The following is a 13,753-nucleotide window of genomic DNA, read 5'->3' as shown; positions in this document are numbered from 1 at the left end:
TTAATTTAAACCTATATTTTGCTGTCCATCCAAACTTACGGTTGACGGGTGGGCAAATCAGACAGGCGGCCTTTTGATTTTTCAGCAAACCTCATCCACAAGTGGGATGAGGTTTCCACAATTAAATAAAAAGTAAATGTAAATTTTTGGGCAAAATTTTTATTTTGTTTATGTTATTGTGAGTTAGTCCCATGTTGGGACGTTATTTTCAGATTTTAAAAATCTTTATTTTTGATTTTAAATTTGTTAATCTCCCTGAGGCAGCTCCCTGCCTTCAGGGAGCTTACAGTGTGTGCTTCCCTGCGCATGCGCAGACTTTCTTGCTTGCACTCCTCCCCCCTGGCAGTGCTGATCTCCTCAGTGCGCCTTTCATGCTGGCTGCCCATTAATTAACCAGCCAACTCGAAATCATGGTCGGGGGCAGACTGTTTCCTGGACACTCCCGGGCCTGCCCGCCACATACGCCCGATGACCTGAAAATCCTGCCCCATGTTTGACAAACCTGTTGGAATTTTTTGGGAATGTTACTTGTAACATAGATAAAGGAGAACCAGTGGATGTGGTGTACTTGGATTTTAAAAAGGCTTTTGATAAGGTCCCACACAGGAGGTTAGTAAACAAAATTAGAGCGCATGGGATTGGGGGTAATGTACTGGTATGGATTGAGAATTGATTAACAGATAGAAAACAGAGAGTAGGAATAAACGGGTCGTTCTCAGGACGGAAGGCTGGTACTAATGGGATACCACAAGGATCAATGCTGCGGTCATAGCTGTTCACAATCTATATCAATGATTTGGATGTGGGGATTAAATGTAATATTTCCAAATTTGCTGATGGCACAAAACTGGGTGGGAATGTAAATTGTGAGGAGGATGCAAGAGGGCTTGGACAGGCTAAGTGAATGGGTAAGAGCATGGCAGATGGAATATAATGTCAATAAGTGTGAATTTATCCACTTGGGTAGAAAAAACAGAAAGGCGGAGTATTTCTTAAATAGTAAGAGGTTGGGAAGTGTTAATGTCCAAAGGGTCCTGGGACCCTTTTTGTTCATGAATCACTAAAAGATTGCATGCAGGTACAGCAAGCAAGTGGAAGGCAAATTGTTTGTTGGTCTTCATCACAATGGGATTTGAGTACAGGATCAAAGATATCTTGCTGCAATTGAATAGAAAGTTGGTGAGACCACACCTTGAGTGTTGTGTACAGTTTTGGTCTCCTTAACTAAGGAGGGATATACTTGCCATAGACAGAAAGCAATTAAACTTCACCAGACTGATTCCTGGGATGACAGGATTATTTTATGAGGAGAAATTGAGGGAACTGGGCCTATATTCTCTAGAATTTCAAAGAATGAGAGGTAACCTCATCAAAATTTACAAAATTCTCAGAGGACGTGACAGCATAGATTATGGATAGGATGTTTCCCCTGGCTGGTGAGTCTAGAACCAGGGGACACAGTCTCAGAATAAGGGGAAGGCCATTTTGGAGTGAGATTAGGAGGAATTTCTTCACTCAGAGGGTGGTAAACCTTTGGAATTCTCTACCCCGGACGACTGTGGAAACACAATCATCGAGTATGTTCAAGACAGATAACAATAGATTTTTGTCAATTCAAGGGATATGGGGGTAGCACAGGAAAATGGTGCTAAGGTAGATGATCAGCCATGATTTAATTGAATGGCAGAGCAGACACAATAGGCCAAATTGCCTACTCTTGTCCCTATGTTCCTATGCTGGAATCTATTATTAAGGAGGTTACTGCAGGACACTTAGAAAATCTCAATGCAATCAGGTGGAGTCAAAATGGGTTTGTGAAAGGGAAATCATGTTTGACTAATTTATTCAAGTTCTCTGAGGAAATAACAAGCAACGTGGATAAAGGGAATAATGTGGATGTGCTGAACTTAGATTTCCAGGGGGCATTTGACAAGGAGCCACATCAAAGGTTACTAGGTAAAATAAGAGCACATGGTGTGCAGGGAACATATTAACATGGTCAGAGGATTAATTAGCTAACAAGGAGCAGAGAGTAGGCATAACTGAGTCATTTTAAGGTTAGCAAGATATGACAAGCAGAGTGCCATGGGGATCAGAGCTGGGACCTCAACTATTTACAATCTATATTAATGACTTGGATGAAGGAAATAAATATGTGGTTGCTAAATTTGCTCATGACACAAAGATAGGTAGAAAGTAAGTTGTGAAGAGGACATAAGGAGCCTGCAAAGATATATAAATGGACTACCTGAGTGAGCAAAAATTTGGCAGATGGATATAATGTGGGAGAATGTGGACTTGTCCACTTTGACAGGAAGAATAGAAAAGCAGCATATTATTTAAATGGAGAGTGATTACAGAACTCTGAATGGGATCTGGGTGCCCTGGTACATGATTCGCAAAAAGTTAGTATGTAGGAACAGCACATGATTAGGAAGGCAAATAGAATGTTGTCATTTATTGCAAGAAGAATGGAATCTAAAAGTAGGGATTGTTTGCTACAGTTGTACAGGGCGTTGGTGAGACAACATCTGGAGTACTGTGTAAAGTTTTGGTTTCCTTGTTTAAGAAAGGATATAAATGTGTTAAAGGCTGTTCACTGGACTGATACCTGGGATGAGGTGAGTTATCATATTAGGAAAGGTTGAGGTTGAATCCATTGGAGTTTAAAAGAGTGAGAGGTGATCCTATTGAAACATATATGATCCTGAGGGGAGCCTCCAAATGACAGCGATCGCAACATGAGAGAATTCCATGTTCAGTTTGGAAGCGAGAAGTGTGGGTCCATGACTAGTGTTTTAAATCTAAATAAAGGTAATTATGAGGGTATGAAAGCAGAGCTGGCTAAGGTAAACTGGGAAACTAGGTTAAAAGGTAGGACAGGAAAGATGCAGTGACAGACTTTAAGGAGGTATTTAATAACTTTCAGTAAAGATTTATCCCAGTGAGAAAGAAAGGCTTTTTTGAGAAGGATGCATCATCCATGGCTAAATAAGGAACACAAGAATAGTATTGAATTGAAAGAAACACTGTACAAATCTGCAAAGCTTAGTGGTAGGTCAGAGGATTGGACAGATTTTAAGAACTGGCAAAGAATGATTAAAAAGATAATAAAGAGAGAGAAATCAGAGCATGAGAGAAAGCTAGCTCATGATATAAAAACAGATAGTTAAAGTTTCTACAAATATTTGAATAGGAAAAGAGTAACTAAAGCTAGTGTTGCTCTTCTAGTGAGTGAGCCTGGGGATAACAGAAAACAAAGAAATGGTTGACCAGGTATTTTATGTCTGTCTTCACGGTAGAAGGCTTCCCAAAGATTATTGAATATCAAGAGATAATAGGGAGGGATGAACTTAAAACATTCACTATTACCAGGGAAAAGATGCGAGGAGAACCATTAGACCTAAAGGCTGACAAGTCCCCAGGGCCAGATGGCCTGCATCCTAGGGTCTTAAAAGAAGTGGTGGCACAGATAGTAGATACATTGGTTATAATCTTCCAACATTCCTTTGGCTCTAGAAAGGTTCTAGTGAATTAGAAAATAGCTTATGTAACACTTTTGTTCAGGAAAGCAGGGAGTCAGAAAACAGGAAACTACAGGCCAGTTAGCCTAAATTCTATCATAGGGAAAGTGATAGAATCCATTATTAAGGAGATTATAGCAGGATACTTAGAAAATCACAATGTGATCAGAGGCAACATTGCTTTGTGAAAGGGAAATTGTGTTTAACTAATCTATTGGAGCATTTTGACAAAGTAACATTCAAGTTGAATGAAAGAGAACCAGCAGATGTGGTGTACTTGGATTTCCAAAAGGCATTTGATAAGGCGCCACATCAAAGGTTACTCAGCAAGATAAGAGCACATGGTGTAGGAGGTAACATAGTAGCTTGGATAAAGGATTGGTTAGTGAACAGGAAACAGAGAGTAGGGATCAATAGGTGTCCTTTGGATTGGCAAGCTGAAACTAATGGACTGCCACAGGAGTCAATACTGAATCCTCAACTATTTGCAATCTATATCAATGACTGAGATGAAGGGACCGAACGTATAGTGGCTAAATTTGCCAATGACCCCAAGGTAGGTAGGAAAGTAAGTTGTCAAGAGGAGGTAGAGTGTCTGCAAAGGGATACAGACAAGTTAAGTGAATGGACAAAAATTTGGCAGATGGACTATAATGTGGGTAAATGTGAACTTGTCCATTTTGGCAGGAATAATAGAAAAGCAGTGTACTATTTAAATGGAGTGAAATTGCAGAACTTGGTGGTACAGAGGGATCCGGATGTCCTGGTACATGAATCACTAAAAGTTAGAACGCTGGTACAGCTTGTGATTAGGAAAGAAAATGGAATGTTGGCATTTATTGCAAGAGGAATGGAATATAAAAGTTGGTAAGTTTTACTGCAGCTGTGCAGGGCCTCGGTGAGACCACATCTGGGGAACTGTGTGCAGTTTATTTATTTAAAAAAATATATAATTGCTGTAGAAGCAGTTCAGAGACGGTTCACTCAACACATTCCTGTGATGAAGGGGTTGTCTTATGAAGAAATGTTGGACAGGTTAGACCTATACCCATTGGAGTTTAGAAGAGTGAGAGGTGATCTTATTGAAACACATAAGATCTTGAGGGGACTGGATAGAGTGGATACTGGGAGGATGTTTCCTCTTGTGGGGGAGACTCAAACTCAGGGACATAGTTTAAGAATAAGAGGTCACCATTTTAAGACAGAGATGAGGAGAATTTTTTCTCTCTGAGGGTTATTACAGTGTGGAATTCTCTTCCCCAGTAGGTAGTGGAGGCTGGGTCTTTAATTTTATTCAAGGAATTAGATAGATTTTTGTTGGACAAGGGAGTCAAGGGTTATGGGAGGCAGACAGGAAAGTGAAGCTAAGACAACAGCTATATCAGCCATGATCTTATTGAATGGTGCAGCAGGTTCAAAGGGCTGAATGGCCTACTCATGCTCCGAAGTCCTATGTTCCTATGATATGACATTTGAAGATGAACTCACTCACTTTGACCACTCAGGTTGAATTTAATTCCCATAGCTTGGCTCTTGGCCCAGAAACAGATGCCACTGCCAAACGGAAGGGTTGCAGCTGGCAAATCATGATCACATGGCAACCAGCCAATTAAAGTTAAAGAGGCATGGGGCCTGTGCAATGCTGTCACAGGGACAAGCAGCGAGGTGTTGATCTCAGCATCATCTGACAGAAAGACAAGTGTTAGCTCCATCTTTAAATGGCTGCAAAATTTACATGCAGTTCTTCCACAATCTGTAGACTCCTCTGGCTGCATTGGAAACCCTAAACCTCTTTGACTTCAAGAGCAAACCAGGAAGCTGCTGCTGCCTGAAGGAAGACCCCAAGTGGCATCATGGCTTAACAATGTATTCTTGCTGGTTCAGGCTCCACAAGAAAGGCAGGAGGTGTTCTTCCCTAGGGACAGCAAGAAAGACTCACCTTCCCACCTGACCAAGGAGATAGCATCAAAGGTCAGCAGCCATGGAGTTCAGCAGTGCACCCGGGTGCAGTGTCATAAGCGAGTCAATGACCTCCTCCGCCTCTGCCAGGCAGAGTCTAACATACTGCTCAGCTCAAGGAAGCTTGTACCGGAATGATTACCACATAGGAAGGAATTGACCAGCTGAATCCTGGCATTGGGTTGTGCCAGCACCAGCTGCTTGATGATGCATTGGCACATCTGGACAACAGGCATCGGTCTGTCTTTGGCAGTGCCTTCTACGTCCTGTGTGATGCATCCAGGAGCTCTCAGCATGAGCTACAGGGATGTCAGCAGCATTATGTGTTCAGCTGATCTATGCGAGGAGGTTCATAGTGTCCCTCCTTCTGCCTGCAGGAGAAACAGGCCCACAATACCAAACAGAGTGCCCTGAAACTGGCAGGAGAGCAGGGCAGCCAGGCAATTAGTGATGGTGAGACTGAAGTGGAAATGTAGAAATGTAGAAACGTAGAAACTAGGAGCAGGAATAGGCCATTTGGCCCTAGGAGCCTGCTCCACCATTCATTATGATCATGACTGATCATCCAACTCAATAGCCTGCTCCCCCTTTCTCCCCATATCCTTTGATCCCTTTTGCCCCAAGAGCTATATCTAACTCCTTCTTGAAAACATACAATGTTTTGACCTCAACTACTTTCTGCGGTAGTGAATTCCACAGACTCACTCTCTGGGTGAAGAAATTTCTCCTCATCACAGTCCTAAATGATCTACCCCATATCCTCAGACTGTGACTCCTGGTTCTGGACTTCCTCACCATCAGGAACATCCTTCCTGCATCTACCCTGTTTAGTCCTGTTAGAATTTCATAGGTTTCTATGACATCCCCCTCATTCTTCTGAACTCGGGCAAATATAATCTTAACCAATTCAATCTCTCTTCATATGTCAGTCCTGCCATCCCAGGAATCAATCTGGTAAACCTTTGATGCATTCCTTCTATAGCAAGAACATCCTTCCTCAGATAAGGAGACCAAAACTGTGCACAATATTCCAGGTGCGGTTTCACCAAGGCCCTGTATAATTGAAGCAAGCCATCCCTGTTCCCGTACTTGAATCCTCTCGCTATGAAGGCCAAAATACCATTTGCCTTCTTTACTGCTGCACCTGCATGCTTACCTTCAGTGACTGGTGTACGAGGACACCCAGGTCTCATTGCACATTCCCCTCTCTCAATTTATAGCCATTTAGATAATAATCTGCCTTCCTGTTTTTGCTACCAAAGTAGATAACCTCACATTTATCCACATTATATTGCATCTGCCATGCATTTGCCCACTCACTCAGCTTGTCCAAATCACACTGAAGCATCTCTGCATTCTCCTCACAGCTCACGCTCCCACTCAGCTTTGTGTCATCTGCATATTTGGAGATATTACATTTAGTTCCCTCATTTAAATCATTAATATATATTGTGAATAGCTGAGGTCCCAGCACCAATCCCTGCGGTACCCCATTAGTTACTGCCTGCCATTCAGAAAAAGAGCCGTTGATTCCTATTCTTTGTTTCCTGTCTGCCAACCAGTTTTCTATCCATCTCAATACACTAACCCCAATCCCATGCACTTTGATTTTACTAGTTACATCCTCAAAAAATTCCAGTAGATTTGTCAAGCATGATTTCCCTTTCGTAAATCCATGCTGACTCTGTCCGATTCTGCCACTATTTTCCAAGTGCTCAGCTATTAAATCTTTTATAACGCACTCTAGAAATTTCCCCACTATTGACGTCAGGCTGACTGGTTAATAATTCCCTGCTTTCTCTCTACCTCCCTTTTTAAATAGTGGGTTACATTAGCTACCATCCAATCTGTAGGAACTGTTCCAGAGTCTATAGAATCTCGGAAGATGACCACCAATGCATCCACTATTTCTAGAAGTCATGAGCGACGAATCAGGTGGCTTCGAGCTAATAAATCCAACACTGGTCAGAAGGATATTTATAGCAGGCTTCGTTGGGAGGATGTAATGAGAAGGCCTTACCCACAACTGCTTCTATTCTCTCATGCAGGTTTCTGTACTCCAGAAGGACAGGCAGCCACAGAGACCAGGTCCTGCTGTTCACCTCTGAGAGGATGGTCAAGGACTCCAAGTCTCAGGTCCAGGCCATGGGGCAGTCCAATCATTAGTCTGCAGGGGCCGCACTTTGTAGAAGCACAAGGTGCGTAAGCACATTAAGAAGAGTACCTAGACACACCAGGGCATCACAGGCATTAAGAGTTTGCACATGTTAAGGATTGATAGTTTTGTTCCAATAAATTACTGTTATGTTTTGAAATGTGGGCTGTTAATGTAATGAATGGTGTCTTGTCAGATTGGAAGTGTACCCTTATACCCTCAATTTCCTGCCTGTATGGGGGCAGGTGGAGGAACCTGATCTCTTTAGATGTGACATTGTGCATGGAGAGGCTGTACTCCAGGCAATGGTGAGCAGTAAGTCGAAGGAGATATCTTGCCAATGTGGGGTGCAGTTTTCATTCCAAGGATATCGTGGTGCTGCATTTGACCCTTCCCGACTGAAAAGATGGTCATAAACGCTCCCATCCAAAACTTGGCTGCCCCACAGCAATATTACACTGCAAGCAGCCTTAATTGTTTTAGAATGGGACTTCTGTCTGTTGAGAGCTGCCTGCCAATCTGATTGGTCAGCAGCCCCAGTAGTGCCAGGATCGAGCGATGGCCACTGCTGGGAATACAATGGTACTTTTTCAGCCCGTGAACTATTGTGGATTAAACATTAGTCTCATTCCCATTGACATGAGGCTCACTGCCCAAAGCCAAATTTAAATCAGAGGTACAGACACATTGGAGACCCAGTGTGGCCCTAATGAACTGGGCAAGGAGCATGCTCGGTTTCAGCTTGTCCCCTGTTCAAGTTAACTGCTCCCAGTAAATCACAACCCGACATAGCCTAAAGTCAGCTGACAAAATCGGGGGAAAATAATTCCTGGTTGGTTTCTAATTGGTTCCGGTTGACCCGGATGCATACTACCAATCTGCTTAGGATTGTGACCTGGTTTCAACTGATTTTTCCTTGTGGGCAGGCAGTTTCTGAGGGAGAAATGTCATGATGCCTGGACTTAAAGGTGAGTCTGGGATTTAGGGCAGGTCTGGCTGGCAAACCCCAGCAATTGGGGGAGGAGGGTGGGGGGGGGCGCTGGATTTTGGAGGCAAGGGCGTGAGAGTTAATAAGAGTGTACGCTCTGGGTAGAGCGCCTCCAATAGGCACAGGGACTCCCGCAAAGGAGGTACCGCCCTCTTCCTGCCCAGCTGCAGCCCCCCGCAGTAAAATGTGCCGGGCTGTCTGCCTTGCCTCCACCTTCCTCTGTCACACAAAAAATAGAGGCAGAGGCAGAATGAAGCCTGTAGGCCCAGGGGTGGGCAGGCTTATTTTATCAGCTCTCAACTTCAAATATGCCAGCGGGGGAACCATAAAATCCAGACCATTGTTGCAGGAATCTGAAATCGAATATTCCAAGTTTCCCATTTGTGTCTCCCAATTTTTTTTTTATTCATTCACAGGATGTGGGTGTCGCTGGCTGGGCCAGCATTTATTGTCCATCCCTAATTGTCCTTGAGAAAGTGGTGGTGAGCTGCCTTCTTGGACCGCTGCAGTCCATGTGGTGTAGGTACACCCACAGTGCTGTTAGGGAGTACCAGGATTTTGACCTAGCAACAGTGAAGGAACGCCGATATATTTCCAAGTCAGGATGGTGAGTGACTTGGAGGGGAACTTGCAGGTGGTGGTGTTCCCATCTATCTGCCGCCCTTGTCCTACTAGATGATAGTGGTCATGGGTTTGGAAGGTGCTGTAAGGAGCCTTGTTGAGTTCCTGCAGTGCATCTTGTAGATGGTACACACTGCTGCCGCTGTTCATCAGTGGTGGAGGGAGTGACTGTTTGTGGAAGGGGTGCCAATCAAGCGGGTTGCTTTGCCCTGGATAGTGTCAAGCTCCTTGAGTATTATTGGAGCTGCACTCATCCAGACAGGTGGGGTGTATTCCATCACATTCCTGACTTTTGCCTTGTAGATGGTGGACAGTCTTTGGGGAGTCAGGAGGTGATTTACTCGCCACAGGATTCCTAGCCACTGACCTGCTCTTGTAGCCACAGTAGTTATGTGGCTAGTCCAGTTCAGTTTCTGGTCAATGGTAACCCCCAGGACATTGATAGTGGGGGATTCAGCAATGGTAATGCTATGGAATGTCAAGAGGCGATGGTTAGATTCTCTCTCATTATTGTCATTTTCTCACATTTCTGTGGTGCGAATGTTACTTGCCACTTGTCAGCCCAGATCTTGCTGCGTTTGGACACGGACTGCTTCAGTATCTGAGGAGTCACGAATGGTGCTGAACATTGAGGAATCATCAGCAAACATCCCCACTTTTGACCTTATGATGGAAGGTTATTGTTGAAGCAGCTGAAAATGGTTGGGCCGAGGACACTACCCTAATTGACCTCCTGCAGTGATGTCCTAGAGCTGAGATCACTGACCTCCAACAACCACAACCATCTCCCTTTGTGCTAGGTATGACTCCAACCAGCAGAGAGTTATCACCCTGATTCCCATTGCAACCAGTTTTGCTAGGGTCCTTGATGCTACACTCAGTCAAATGCTGCCTTGAATTCAAAGGCTGTCACTTTCACCTTACTTTGGGAGTTCAGCCCTTTTGTCCGTGTTTAGTTATGTTTTTGCTTCTGGTGCAAGGGAGGGTCATCATCTAGCCCTGCCTGTTCTGCCTCCTCCTCCATATCCTCCTCATCAAATGAAGAGTGATGCTCATCTAAGGATGTAAGGCCTCCCCCTCTATAGTGTGAGATTGAGCAGAGCACAGCAGACCATGATGATACGGGGAAGCCTCCCTGAATCGTTGCACTCCACTGGATTAGTCCAGGCAACAGAATCTCATCTTTAAGAGGCCAATGAACGTAAGAACATAAGAATTAGGAACAGGAGTAAGCTATTCAGCCCTTCAAGTCTGCTCTGCCATTCAATGAGATCATGGCTAATCTTTTACTTCAACACCATTTTCCTTAGCTACCCCCATATCCCTTGATGTTTTTAATATGTAGAAATCTATTGATCTCAGTCTGGAACATACTCAATGACTGACCCTCCACAGCCCTCTGTGGTAGAGAATTCCAAAGATTCACCACCCTCTGAACGAATAAATTCCTCCTCATCTCAGTCCCAAATGGCCTGCCCCTTATTCTGAGACTGTGTCTCCTGATTCTAGAGCCCTGCCCCACCAGGGGAAACATCCCCCCTGCATCTACCCTGTCGAGCCCTGTAGGAATTTTGTATGTTTGAATGAGATCACTTCTCATTTTTCTAAACTCTAGGGAATAAAGCCCCAGTCTATTTAATCTTTCCTCATCGGACAATCCTTCCATCCCAGGGATTAGCTTGGTGAGCTTACATTGCGCTCCGTCTGTGGCAAGTATATCTTTCCTTGGTAAGGAGACCAAAAGTGCACACAATGCTCCAGGTGCTGTCTCACCAAGGCTCAATATAATTGCAGTAAGATACTTTTATACTCAAATCCTCTTGTAACAAAGGCCAATATACCATTTGCCTTCTTAATTATTGCATGTTAGCTTTCTGTGACTTGTGAACAAGGATACCCAAGTCCCTTTGAAGTTCAAAACTTCCCAGCCTCTCACCATTTAAGAAATACTTCATTTTTCTGTTTTTCCTACCAAAGTGGATAACCTCACATTTCTCCACATTGTTTTCCATCTGCCAAATTTTTGTCCACTCACTTAGGCTCTCCAAATCCACTTGAAGTGTCTTTGTATCCTCCTCACAACTCACACTTCCACCTAGTTTCATGTCATATGCAGATTTGGAAATATTATATTTAATCTCCACATCCAAATCATTGATATTGATTGTGAAAAGCTGGGGCCTACCACTGATCCTTATGGTACCCCACTAGTTACAGCCTGTCAACCTGAAAATGACCGATTTATTCCTACTCTCTGTTTTCTGACAATTAACAGTTCTCAGTCCAAGCCAGTATATTACCCCCAATCCCATGTGCTCTAATTTTGTTTAAGATCCCTCTTGTGTGGGACCTTATCAAAAGTTTTCTGAAAGTCTAAAATACCACATCAACTAGTTCATAATTATCTATTCTGTTAGTTACATCCTCAAAAAACTCCATCAGGTTTGTTAAATATAGTTTCCCTTTCATAAATCCATGTTGACTCTGCCCAATCCTACCATTATTTTCTAACTGTCCTGCTATCAATCCCTTTATTATAGCTTCTAGCATTTTCCCTGCTACTCTGTAGTTCTCATTTTCTCTCTCCTTTCTTAAATAGTGGGGTTACGTTTGCCACTTTCCAATCTGCAAGAACCATTCCAAAGTCTATAGAATTTTGAAAGATGACCACCAGTGCATCTACTAATTGCCTGCTCGGTTGTATCTCAAGTTGATCTGTGGCAGGCATTGTACCACTCCTCAGCTGCGACGTGAAGGATCCTCATTGCAGTCAGCAGACATATCTTGAGTGGGTACCCCTTGTCCATAAGAATCCATCCATGTGGCATGCACATGGCTGGAATAGCTGTGACACCTGAGAGTGTTGAAGTATGTAAGTGTTGTGACTGCTCCCAGGGAATATGGAATAGGATGCAATTTTGGTGATTGCAGACCAGTTGAACAGTGATTCAATGGAATACCTTCCTGTTCATTACGGACAGGAGGGGGCTTAATTTAAACAGCCCTGATTTCTCCTCTCACCACCCGTCTGTAAACAAAAAGTTGCTTTTGATTTGTTTCCCCCTTTATAAGTGGCAGCATATTTCCCAACCCCTCAGTTTCAGTGTGATCCAATTTCTGTTAATAACCCCAAAGCAAACATGAAATAGGATGAACTCAGAGGGTTAGTTTATTTGCACACACTCAAATGCGGGAGGAGAGAAGCAATGTTGCATCCTTTTCACTCATACAGTAAAAGAACAGGTTAGAAAAAGAAAGGTTTACAGGGCAAAGGCCACAGGGGAAAGAATTATTGTTTCATGTGCATCCAGAGCTCAGATTCAAAAGTCCAATGGTGTATTCCTTCACAAAGGTTGGCAGGTTGAAAAACATAGAAACATACAAAATAGGAGCAGTAGTGGGCCATTCGGCCCTCCGAGCCTGCTCCATCATTCATTATGATCATCCAACTCAATAGCCTGCTCCCCCTTTCTCCCCATATCCTTTGATCCCTTTCGCCCCAAGAGCTATATCTAATTCCTTCTTGAAAACATACAATGGTTTGGCCTCAACTAAGTTCTGTTGTAGCGAATTCCACAGGCTCACCACTCTCTGGGTGAAGAAATTTCTCCTCATCACAGTCCTAAATGATCTACCCCATATCCTCAGACTGTGACCCCTGGTTCTGGACTACCCCACCATCAGGAACATCCTGCCTGCATCTACCCTGTCCAGTCCTGTTAGAATTTTATAGTTTTCTATGAGATCCCCCTCATTCTTCTGAACTCCAGCAAATATAATCTTAACCAATACAATCTCTCTTCATATGTCAGTCCCGCCATCCCAGGAATCAATCTGGTAAACCTTTGCTGCACTCCTTCTATAGCAAGAACATCCTTCCTCAGATGTGGAATCCAAAACTGCGCACAATATTCCAGGTGTGGTGTTACCAAGGCCCTGTATAATTGCAGCAAGACATCCCTGCTCCTGTACTCGAATCCTCTCGCTATGAAGGCCAACATGCCATTTGCCTTCTTCACTGCCTGCTACACCTACATGCTAACCTTCAGTGACTGGTGTACGAAGACACCCAGGTCTCGTTGCACATTCCCCTCTCTCAATTTATAGCCATTTAGATAATAATCTGCCTTCCTGTTTTTGCTACCAAAGTGGATAACCTCACATTTATCCACATTATACTGCATCTGCCATGCATTTGCCCACTCACTCAGCTTGTCCAAATCACACTGAAGCACCTCTGCATCCTCCTCACAGCTCACCCTCCCACCCAGCTTTGTGTCATCTGCAAATTTGGAGATATTACATTTAGTTCCCTCATCTAAATTAATATATATTGTGAATAGACCACTAATGCATCCACTATTTCGAGGGCCACTTCCTTTAGCACTCTGGCATGTAGATTATCAGGCCCTGGGGATTTATCAGCCTTCAATCCCATCCATTTCTCCAACACCATTTCCCTACTAATACTGATTTATTTCAGTTCCTCCCTCTCACTAAACCCTG

The sequence above is a fragment of the Carcharodon carcharias genome, chromosome 4 (genome assembly GCF_017639515.1).
Source record: "Carcharodon carcharias isolate sCarCar2 chromosome 4, sCarCar2.pri, whole genome shotgun sequence".
NCBI classification, from domain to species: Eukaryota; Metazoa; Chordata; class Chondrichthyes; order Lamniformes; family Lamnidae; genus Carcharodon; species Carcharodon carcharias.
The sequence above is the reverse complement of the archived record's forward strand: the minus strand, read 5'-3'. Positions refer to the sequence as shown.